General features: G+C 34.1%; 1 long non-coding RNA gene across 1 annotated transcript; it reads right to left on the minus strand.

The window, feature by feature from the left end:
- Positions 1-1,672: 1,672 nt before the first annotated feature.
- On the minus strand, positions 1,673-7,475 carry LOC116653551. Its single transcript, XR_004307645.1, has 3 exons — positions 7,275-7,475; positions 5,223-5,553; positions 1,673-2,433 (listed from the first exon to the last, which is right to left on the minus strand). It is a non-coding gene; the product is annotated as an uncharacterized LOC116653551 (long non-coding RNA).
- Between the last annotated feature and the right edge of the window lie 4,356 nt (positions 7,476-11,831).

Genomic DNA, 11,831 nt, shown 5'->3' on the forward strand with positions numbered 1-11,831 from the left:
TCATTTCTGTTTTCTAAATGCCTTTTTTCTGATTGCCAATTATGTAAATGGGTGTTATTTTAATTCCAGGATTTACCACACATTCTGGAAAAAATTAAGTATGTAACTGAAAATTATTCAGTCTTCTGAAAAAGAATCATGAATGTAAAGTTATAGAGAAAAATAGAATTATATAATGGCTTGGGTTGGAAGGGACCTCAAGGATCAAGCTCCAACTACCCTGACATTTGCAGGGACACCAGTCTTCAGATCTATTGCTAGACCAGGCTGTGCAGAACCCCATTCAAGCTGGCCTTCAACTTTTCCAGGGACAGACCACCCACAACCAAATCATTTCCCCTTATCCTGCCATTATCCACCCTTGTAAAGAGTTGATTCCCCTCCTGTTTGTAGGCTCCGTTTAGGTACTGGAAGGCTGCAATGAAGACACCCTGCAGCTTTCTTTGGGTTGAACAGGCCCCACTTCTTCAGCCTGTCTTTGTAGGGGAAATGCTCCAGCCCTCTAATCATCTAAGTGGCTGTCCTCTGGACCCTCTCTAACAGCACCCTGTCTTTCTTGTACTGAGAACTCCAGACTTGGACAGAGTACTCCAGATGGGGCCTCAGGAGTGCAGAGTGGAGAGGGACAATCACCTCCTCCATGCTGGCCACAAGGCCAGAGAGGAGGTGCTTACACTAAAAGAATGATTTTTTTTCAACATTTTCTATTTTCCTAGGAGAATATTTTATTTTTTATCTATCTACTCATCTACCTATCTATTTATTTCAAACATGAGCATATTTTAGGAATTGCTGTTAGAAGAGTTGTTGTAACTAAGTGCATGCCAACAATTTGTGTGCAGCAAGAGATGAAAATTTCAGATTTTGTTGTTTTTTTGTTGTTTTTTTCCCTCTAATTCTCATTCTTCCCCATATACTTTATTTTTTCTGTGATCTACATTATTCTGAAGAAATCTAATGCAAAGCAAAATCAAGAACAAACAAAAAAATCCCACTTCATTATTGGCCTTCCTCTCTATTTTTCCATTTATAAAAAAATCGTATCACTAGTGAAAAAAAAATTAAAAAAAATACATTCTATTTTTACTTAAGACTCTTCTGAGGTATGATCTATGTCCAGCAAGCACTGTCAGCAAAATAATGCCAGTTATCCACTGCTTGCCAATTCTTATTTTATGTTCAATACATTGCCATACTTCTGCGATGGCAAATAAACAGACACTTTCTGCTGTGAACTCATACTATATACTAATCTTATTGTATTTGTTTTTAACAGTTAAGTAGTGTACAAAGCTGGCATATGTCTCACTAGATTATAAATTCTACAAAGCTGTTAACATTTTGTGAAGTATCATAATGTACTCTTGACTGATCTTTTATTACCAAAGGCCTCAGTCAGCCATTGAAGATTGAGAGTGGCAGACTATTTAGCGTGCCCTAAGTATAACTCTGAGACAGCAGGAGCTAGAGATTTCTGTAATTATACTCCCTGATTGTGGAATCTGCTTCCTATTGAGACTGGAAGAGCAGCATCTGTTGTGACATTTAGGTTAAAATTAAGGAGGCACACAAGTTTGTTGATGCATTTAATTGTGGGGAATAATTTTAATTATTATTTGTTTTCATAATTAAAAAAAACCAACACAACACATACAAATGAAAATGTGGAAAGGACTTTATGTTGTTTAAGAGATTAATTTGTTAGTTATGATTTGTCCACAAACGAAGGAAAAGAAAAAAGTAATCAACACTACTGAAACAGGATAGAAAACTATCCTTGGGCTCTACTGTTAGGTAATTTCTTCTTTCAGAGAAAGAAACAATCCATATTGAAAGCATCCGTTCTTACTGCCAGTAAAATCAATCAGTCATCATCACTCTTGGAGATGTCAGTCTGAAATTCCCTCTAGGCAAATAGTTAAAAATCAGCAGAGTATCTTGTTCTTCAACACTGTTCACAGAGCCCTAGTTCCTTTAACAAATAGGCATCAAAATACAGAAACTTAAACATTCAAGTGAACAAATACTTCCCAATCTGCTTGCATTAATATCTTTTCTTTTCAATAGAAGACCACATATCAGAAAAAATGCTGAAAGGCCTTTTTGATGGCTCATACTCTTGACCACCAGACAGAAAAATGAATGTTCTCAAGGTACATAGCAGTCTCATGTACAGATCTTAAAGAAATTAATTTGTGTACTTACTGTGGAAAAGAGGCAATGTATAGAATCAGAGAATCATTGACACTGGATAAGAGCATTAAGATAATCTGGTTCAACCAGGAGATATATACAAGGTATGAAGTATATTAAAACAACAACAAAAAAAATGTAGATAGGAAAAATTCAGAGGTTTAGTGGACCCTCTTGGTCTAAACCTGGAGAATTCTTTCTAGTCTCCTCTGGGACATGACATGAAACTGTTCTTCAGACCTGTGGAGAGAAATCAGAAGGACTGAGAAACAGCTGTTTCCTAATCCAGCAAAATGGTAAGACTGAGAATATAATAGATAGATACACAGAATAGACTTTAATTATTTTCTTTCTATCTCCATACATCCTAACATTTCCATATGTTTGAGTCAAGTTTTTGTCCACAATTATGTACACAGATTATATTTTCATCAAAATGCACATCATAATCCCAAGGTCTTGTGTATGTGGTGAAGCAATGAACTCACATTGCACTGTTTTGTAGACAAATTGGTTCTCTTGTGTATCACTTCACATTCCCCTACAAGGAACCTCATTTGCCCTCTTATTTCTTGGATACTTAGACATGTATGGCTCTTCTTCATGTTACTGCAAGTGACTCTCCATCTTTATTTCTGACTTGGTGTAAGAGAAGAAATTACAGGCAATCTCATGGAGTAGGAGCTGTAAGCAGGCATCTTCCAATTTAATCAAAAGTTACTAGCAAATCTTTATACCTTAGATGGTTAATTTATACCACAGATGTGTAGTTAGGTAATCTCAAAATAAACACAGAGATCCTCAAACCCGGTGATATGACAAGTAAACCAAAGAGATATTCATTTCACCTAATATGAAAAGTGAATTCCTTTTAAGGAGTATCTATCTATTAACCTGTGACAGACATTTGAGACTGGCACGTTAGAAGAACTATATTTCATATCAGAAACTGTGTTTTTGTCAGTCAAAGTGCATATATTTTTCTTAAAAACTAAGAGGATTAATAGAGAAAAATCAATTAATAAGCACTGAAAAATAAGAATCTAACTGAATATTTACTGAGCAGTTTTGATTTAGAGTTTTAACCTTCTATTTCCTTCAGTTTCAGTATTTCTGCTTTCGGAGCCTGCAGAATTCTCTTTTAGAATTTCTATTATAGCTAAGAAAGAGAGAACAAAATAACCTTTTCACTTTAAAACTATAGATTCTTCCTATTTTTGCAGTAAAATCATATGAAATATGGAGCATATCAGCTGGTACAGATAGGCATAGTTTGGGATGGGTGTTCTTATGAATGATCTATAATTTGTAAAATATTTGGGGGATTTAATTAATATAGTGTGATCAACACAGCCAGAAAAAAAAACAACAAACAAACAAACAAACCTTTAAACCATTTTAGGTTTCAGATACACAAATGTATTACAGATATCATTATAAAAATAAATTTATAAGGAGAGAAAAAGGAATTAAAATTTTCTATGACATTGGGCTATAAAGATTCCAGTTACTGATAGGTGTAATTGTAGACTGGTTTAATGTACCAATTTCTTAAAATGGAGTCAAGCTGTAGCAAGAGAACTGCCTTGAAAGATCTTGTAAGCACTAATATCGCTGCGGAGAAAGTAAAGTGCAGAAATTCTAAAGCACTGTTGAAAAAAATACGGAACTCTGTTTGAGAAGACAGAATTTTCACCATTGTTTGTGTTGATGGAAAGAATGGACTTTATTTGATTTGCTTGCTGCTTTGATTTTTTGACATAGCAAACTCCTATTTCCAAGAAAATATATAGCATAACTGTGTTATGTTTACATAATATGTAAATACAATTAATAATACAATAAACATAATTATGTTCACATAATAATGTAAAATGCGTGTCTCTATGGTATTATTTATGTGTTGTTGCTGGGGAGTTTATTACAAACCATTCCTGAGTGCAAATGGCCTTTTTTTTTTTTTTTTTTTTTAAATCCATAAAGCTTTCCCTTCACATCTCTGAAATATACAAAGAACACCAATTTTGTCTACCACAACTACAAGAATTCTCTTGTTGCAGAAAATAGCAAATCAAGCTAGAAGCAGGTAGGGAATGAAGCAGAGCTGATAAAACATGAAACAATTGCCCACACCATTTCCGTGTCATGAAATCAGGAGATTTTTTTGCAGGAAATGATCTACCAGAAGACACTGGTAGTCCTATATGATTCCTGTATAACAACTGCTTAAAATATCACTTCTTACTACACTATCATCAGTCTCTGTAGGGAAACCGACTTTGAGCTATAACAGCAGTTCTTATTAAGACCTTTTTAGTGCCTTGATTATTTTCTAAATTATTGAAATTGAAGACATCTTCAAATTTTTGACAGCTTCATTTGGAACACCAGATAACTGCCTTTATTTATTTTTTCTCTTTATCCTACATACCTCTTATTTCTAATGGGACCTGTATCAAACAAACATCCAAAATAAATACTAAAGACAATAATGTTATCATGCTAGTTTATCCTTACGCTTTGTTCAGTAACAGCTTGAGTGGAGATAATGTGTGCCAACAATATAAGATACCGAGATAACACTTTTCCAACGAAGCTCTCCGAGACCAGAGAGAGATTCATGATGATCTTAGTTCAAATGTAAAACTAGTAACTATAAAGTGAAATATCCAAATCCCTTGAAATACCTTGCAATAGTATCTGCATTCAACTTTATAGCTTTATAATTTAGAGTCCGTCTCTGAGAACATTTTTTACTGTAATGTCTAATTACAACAGTATTAATCAATCCTACTCGGTATTGTCTGTCAGATGGTCTGTAAAACAAAGACATGTCAAAAGAGTCATAACATTGTTTATTACTGCAGTGTGTAAAGTGCTGCAGGTAAAAAATAATCTGCAGCAGAACTATTCTTACAATCAAAATGCACAGTAATAAAAATATGACTTGACATCATAATTCTTTATAGAACCTTACAAGAATAAGACTAAAATTAAACTAAAATCAAAGGAAGTATGCAAGCACCTACCTTTTAATCCTGAGATTCTTTAAGAGGAAATTTTCTCATATATTTCCCGTCTCTTGCTGTTCTTTTTATCTGCTGTTCAACAGGTTTCAGGTTGTAGTTTTCATTGTTTCCTCTTGAATTCATTCCAGCACCTCTGGGATTATCTTTCACTTGGTGCTTTTCTTGTAATCACTGTCTGTCTAATTTAAAACTAAGGAACTCTCTGAATTATCTTGCTTTTTCTTTTCTATTGTGACCAAATAGCTAAGTAGTCTTCCACATTTCTTTATGATCTTTAGGCGATTTCATCAGTGATGATTTCATAGTCTTAGAATGTCAGAGGAAACCAAGGCTGAAAAAGTATGTCCAGAAAAAGAAAAACTAGAATGAATCATTGTGAAATTTTACTTGGCTAGCCTGAAACAAGGCATGACATTTTGAAACTTGAAAGCGGCCTTTGGTTCATGACCAAACTTCTTTATTTTTCATTTATTGACAATATAAATAAGTAGTTCTAATATACAAAAAACAGCAGTCCCAGAAACTTACACTGAAATTATCAGCTCTTAAGATTGCCTTTCATTCATCTAATACCTTGAAACTATGTAATGTAATCTATACAAACAGTAACTAACTGTAAAGGCAAACATTTAGAAATGCTCCCTTGTAAAATCTCTCCCAAGTTTCTTTAAAACCAGAATTTTCCCTCTCATATTCCTTTTCTTATGAAGTAGCGTTGAGCAGTTATGTATTATAATGTTATTTCATAGAATCAAATAATGGCTTAGGTTGGAAGGGACCTTAAAGGTCATCTAGTTCTAACCAAATTGCTCTGGACAGGGTTGCCACCCACTAAATCAGACTGCCCAGGGCACCATCCAACTTGGCGTTGAAGGTCTCCAGGATGGAGCATTCACAACTTCTTTGGGCAAATGTTCCAGTGCCTCACCATCCTCCGAGTAAAAAATTTCTTCCTAACATCTACCTTAACATCCAGCCCCCTGTCTTTTGATGCTGCCCAGAAAAAAAGCTGGCCTTCAGTGCTACACGTACATGCTGCTCGTAAACAAAGCAAAACAAATGGAGAAACTGATGTGGTCACATTCTAGATGTTGTAGATATCACAGTGAGTATCAGTTGACTGTATTCTTCAACATATGTTCCCAACAGTTGAAATAACATATGTGTTTCTGGTTGGAAATTCCCCACCTTCTTGTTGTGATTTTTGCTTTTAAAGAAACATTTATCTTAATCAAAACCAAAATTATGCATGAGACAACAAACTCATATGGCTGAATCGCCCTGAACTGAAATGTCACTTTATCCTAAACTGAATTATTTCCTTCCAAGATAGGTTGATATCAGATCTAAACTGCTGACTTTTTTCTGGCAATTATTTACAAAGTCTGTGACATCTAGCTGGAAATAAAAACATAATACTATGTATTTTGCCTTCCTCTTCTTCATCTTAATCAGTTGTGTAACATAGGAGACATAATCCAAAAGCTCACGATGGAAAACATTGAATAAGGTACCATATTTAAATTCCCATAAACACTGGCAGTCCAGCCTAAATAGGCTTCTACTAATGTAATCTCAAAAAGAAGTTGTACTCTGTTTATTGACATCACATTCATTCCAAAAACATTAGGTCATTTATCATATTTTTTTAACTTTTGAATAAAAATAAGTATCAAAAATACATCATGCTCTTACAACCCTGTTTGACAAATCAGTGTAATACATATTTCCAGTCATCTATTTTCATCTGTTTTAACATAACAAAAAGAGTAGAGGACCATTTTGTCTGTTTCTGGCATATTTTACAAAACAGTATCTGTTACGCTTCATGGCTAATAATATCAAAGGCAGCTAGAGTGTGGATTACAAGGAAATTCAGTGCTTTCAGAAGGAAATCAAGTGCTTTCAGAAGGAAAGCACCAAGTGAAAGATAATCCCAGAGGTGCTGGAATGAATTCAAGAGGAAACAATGAAAACTACAACCTGAAACCTGTTGAACAGCAGATAAAAAGAGCAGCTGCAAGACCTAAACAAATTAGTTTGAGGACTTACCTCTCTGCTATTGCCAAAAGGAGATAAGCAGGCAATAAACCATTGCAGTCCTTCTGTCATATGTGCTGATTAAGGTTAAGGATTCTAGGTGTCAGCAGAGACTGGAATAATCATATCAATGCCCAAAAATTATTTCTTCCTATACCGGCTCCCTAGAAAGGACCTGGCATCTTAATTTACTGGGTTCAAAAAAGTTGTCTTTCCCTGTAGAAACACAAGAAAAACTTGAGGCATATTTCCACATTGTGAGTCACAAGCTAAGCAAAGAAAAACTGGCCAAAACATCAGCAGAGCACATTTTGCAGTTGTCTTCTCCAGACTCAGCACTGTTCAAATAATGAGGAAAATGCATGCCGATAATTTAAGATCTGTGAAATTCATTATTGTAACTTCAGATGACAAATGCAAGAATTCAGAGCTCTAGATGACTGAAATTTTCTGTATAACTTTTGAATCTGGTTTCATTACAAAAGAAAATTAAAACATTTAAAATTTAAAATCTTCTCATATAGCATGACTATCAGTGGAGAGCACTGCTATATATTCTTCCATACAATTACAACCTGCTAAGTCTTCTTTTGTAAAACAACATGAATACATGCTTCACCACTAAAATGAATATAGATGAACATCACAGTTTTTCGTGACAAATGAATATTATCTAGTCTTATATATTTATGACTGCTCAACATAAAAATTCAGTTTGATCATATACAGTAATTAATCCACAGAATATTAACAATATTCTAATTCTTATCATAAAATCGTGCAGCGTGTCTTCAAACAGGCCACTAGAGGAACACCATAAATGCTCTGCCTAAATCACTTCATGGCCACTTACAAAAAATATTCTCAAGGTACTAATGCTTTCCTTTTACCAAGTCCATTTCTGGGTTTAATTTTTTTTAAGGACATTTGCTAGATACATTTTTAGCCTTAGTTGTCAACAGAGTCACATTCAGCTCTTGATTTTTGGCTAGTGTAGTACTTGCCTGTGTTTATTACCATACCAAACATTGCTAAGTGAATTATTCCAAAGGCTTGAAATTCCTGATTCTCTTTGTTTCCTAGGGAACAAGCTAGACAAGTTTAATTACAGTGCTTGGAATGGAGAAACAAACGTTGAAACTCTTTAACGTGTCTTCAAAATACTTCAGTTTAAGACATTTCTCAGAATGATCCCTTTTACATTTTAGGTCAGATATTTCTATCATTTCACCTTGCTTCAAAATGATTAAAGATGTTACTAAAACAGGATGTTCATCATGTGTACCATGACAAATAATCACTACCCTTAAGCTGATCTTCTTGTCTGTGACTTGACTGTGAGTAATGTAGGAGGACCCTGTCCTACATTTCACTTACTATTTCCTTCCTAAGAAAACAATTCTTATCTAGTGCCTATCGTATTTCTGAAAAGTTCATATGATAAGGGAAACTAAGAAATTTTCTCCATGTGCATGTTATTTACAGTGCATTTTAGGAAATAAAGGAAACAGGAGAAATGAAGTATTGGACCAGAGATGTTTGTCCAAAGAATCTACATCTAATTCTGTAGCTTGAATTTATTATTATTTTTTGTGCTGCCACTATAGACAAACTGGAAGTAGGCTAGCTCTCATAGATCTCTGATCATAGCTATTCCTGGGATACACACTGTACCGGGTTAATCAGGCAAGAGTTGAAAGAGTGAAGGAGACAAAGCATTATGGGACTGCAGTGCCCATTCCTTATTCTCCTGTGCCTGACAGGCAGAGGGAGAAGAGGGTGGATGGGGGGAACATTGTCAGAATGAAAAGTTATACCAGAATTCTCTGGGTTAAATATGTTTGAACGAGTAGAAATACCACTGGACTACTGGAAAGTGTAAAACTCACAGTAAAAGGAAATCAGGAGTTTAAACAATCTCTCCTTGGATGATTACATGGTAGGACTCAAAAACTGAAGATGCCCTTATGAGGATGCCTCTGAATTTAAAGAAGTTTTGAATATTTTTTATCAAATGAAACATATTTCTAATAGTAGTTCTCTGCCTGAGGGGTAAACAATTAAAGAAATACTTTCAAAAAGAAAGTCAGATTTCTTTTATTGGTGTCCAGTTGTTCTTGTATATTCTAGAGATCTTAAAAAAAAAAAAAAGCGGCCATGAAAACATCTAGGGTGAATTTAAATATAAATGGAATAATAAGATGAAATAAATTATCTTTTAAAAATCATTCCAGCAATGTTTTCTTTAAGTCTGCCTAGATACCACCTTACAAGTCTTCTGAAGCTACAAGAGACCTTTATCTCTTACACTCTTCAAGCTGCCTTGTGCCATGATGTACTTTGCTTTCATCTGCCTCATTCATGTACTGACATTGTTAGTTTCAGGTAAAATAGCACTGTTTGACTGGCAACTATTTCTGGAAAATAACTGTGATCAAACATATTTATGTGACTGGCCAGTAGAAAAAGATTTGTGCGACAATTTGTTAAGATGGAAAATTTAAATGAATGCTCATATACTCTAATGTGTAGCTTTTATCTAAGCTTTTGTTTTAAAATGACATTGTCTGCCTTCTTGTGAATAGTATTATTCACACATTTTCTTAAGCTGTCATAACATTTATCTTCTTAATAAATCAGAAGTACTAACAAAAAAGGAAGGGTATCGCATATTCTAGCCTTTGATCTTAGCACCTGAAAGAGAATTTGAATCTTAGCATAATCTGTTTCTATATTTCATGAAAATCTTCACCGTGCAACCATAACCTTAGTAAAAAATAATGAGGCTTTGAACCATTCTTAAATTAATATATATCATGGCACTAGGTTATTTTCACTGAGAAAAAAAATTGCTTTTTATTTGAAAGCAAAGTATATTTCAGTTAACCAGCAAGTCCCATTTCCAGAATACCATTTGCATCTTTGCTGGATAATCTTTTACAAAGCAGATAAGTAAATATTCAATTTCCAGTGTATTTTCTGCTCCATGACAGACATAAGAGGGGGTGGGAAAATCAATTTTTGAGAAATGGAGAAGGACTAAACTACTGAAGTATAAAATACTACATTCCTGTTTGATTGAGAGATTATAAAAGAGAGGATGAAAAGCAGAAATAAGTGAAAGGTTTCCATATTTTTCAATGTGGTTTGGCTAGCAAAAAAGTTCTATAAGTAAATAAAACATTTGTTGCAGCATCTCAGTCTTGCAGCACTTAAAGTTACACATATAGTACATATTTTTAATTAGTAGTGATGATTATGTACCTAAGTACATATGATTCATATAGAATTAATCCCTCAAAATTAATATCTGACACTAATTTATCAGATAAATGACTCTGAAGAGATAGCGATCTGCAACCATGCCCCTGTGTCATCAACTTCTTGTCACTGCAATATTATTTCTGAACTATCCTTAGTGCTATGTCATAGGAACATTTTAAATATCAGAATCTAAAGGAGATAAACATGTTTCCTGTGTTCTTTTTTCAGTAACTTTTCCCTTCAAATTTTCATTTTTTTAGGCAGACAATGATAAAGCCATTGAACTGCACCCTCCAACATTGCTTTGGTAAGAATTATACAGAGGTAAGACTAAAGAAATGCATCCTAGACCCCAGATTTTGTACATCTGCCTAAGAATTGATTTAGATAGAGTATATAAAATATGGAACGTTTCCTGATAACACATAGGGAACATGTCTAAAAATAAAAGGCAGATACTAGACTACCTGGTAAAAAGAGTTCTCTCCTTATTTTCTCCTCATTTTCTTCTTTTGGGCATTTTTATGTCCACAGAAAACCCCAAGAAGCAAAGAAAGTAGTAAATTCCTGTCTCAAACAAGCTAAAGTTTTCTGGTTTTGTTTTCTTTTTTCCCCTGACATCAATTTTTTTTCCCTCACATATTTAAGTTCAATTAATTGCAATGAATAATAAGAAAAAACAAACTCTCCTTTAACATTCAGGAATATGTCACACAAATTATCATATCTCTGAATTTTTCCATATTGTAAAAATCACACATCTCCTCTGACTTTGTTGTCTGTACGACTTAAAGTTTTCAGTTTTGATGTGTCCTATATGTCAAATGCTGAACAACAAATGATAAATCATTCCAGAGACGTTTTAATGACAAGGCCATTTACTTTTCTTCTTTTTCTTTCCTGGTATCTTTTAATACAGGTTATTGCAGAAGTTCAAAATACAGCAGTTGATTAAATACACGGTTCCCATATGAAGTCTGCACTATGGAATGAATTAAGTTTGTGCTAGAGCTAGAATACTCCAGGGTTTTACACTCAAAGAAGGCAAACTAGCCTGAAAAGAATAATCCTTGTTTGGATGTGGAAAAATAATTAGAATTATCATTAGGAAATCAGCTCAAAGGAGAGTTAAGTTAGATAATCCTCTATGATTTCTCATGTGCATATGCCTATCAAAAGATATCTGTGTTATTGTTTATCAAAAGCAATGTAGCTCACTCAATATGCAATATTTTTCAGTTTACCTGCTTTAAAAGAAGCAAAATGGGAAACAGCTTCTCCTTAACCGAACAAGAAAATTTCATT

Source organism: Coturnix japonica, chromosome 5, assembly GCF_001577835.2.
Source record: "Coturnix japonica isolate 7356 chromosome 5, Coturnix japonica 2.1, whole genome shotgun sequence".
Lineage (NCBI taxonomy): Eukaryota > Metazoa > Chordata > Aves > Galliformes > Phasianidae > Coturnix > Coturnix japonica.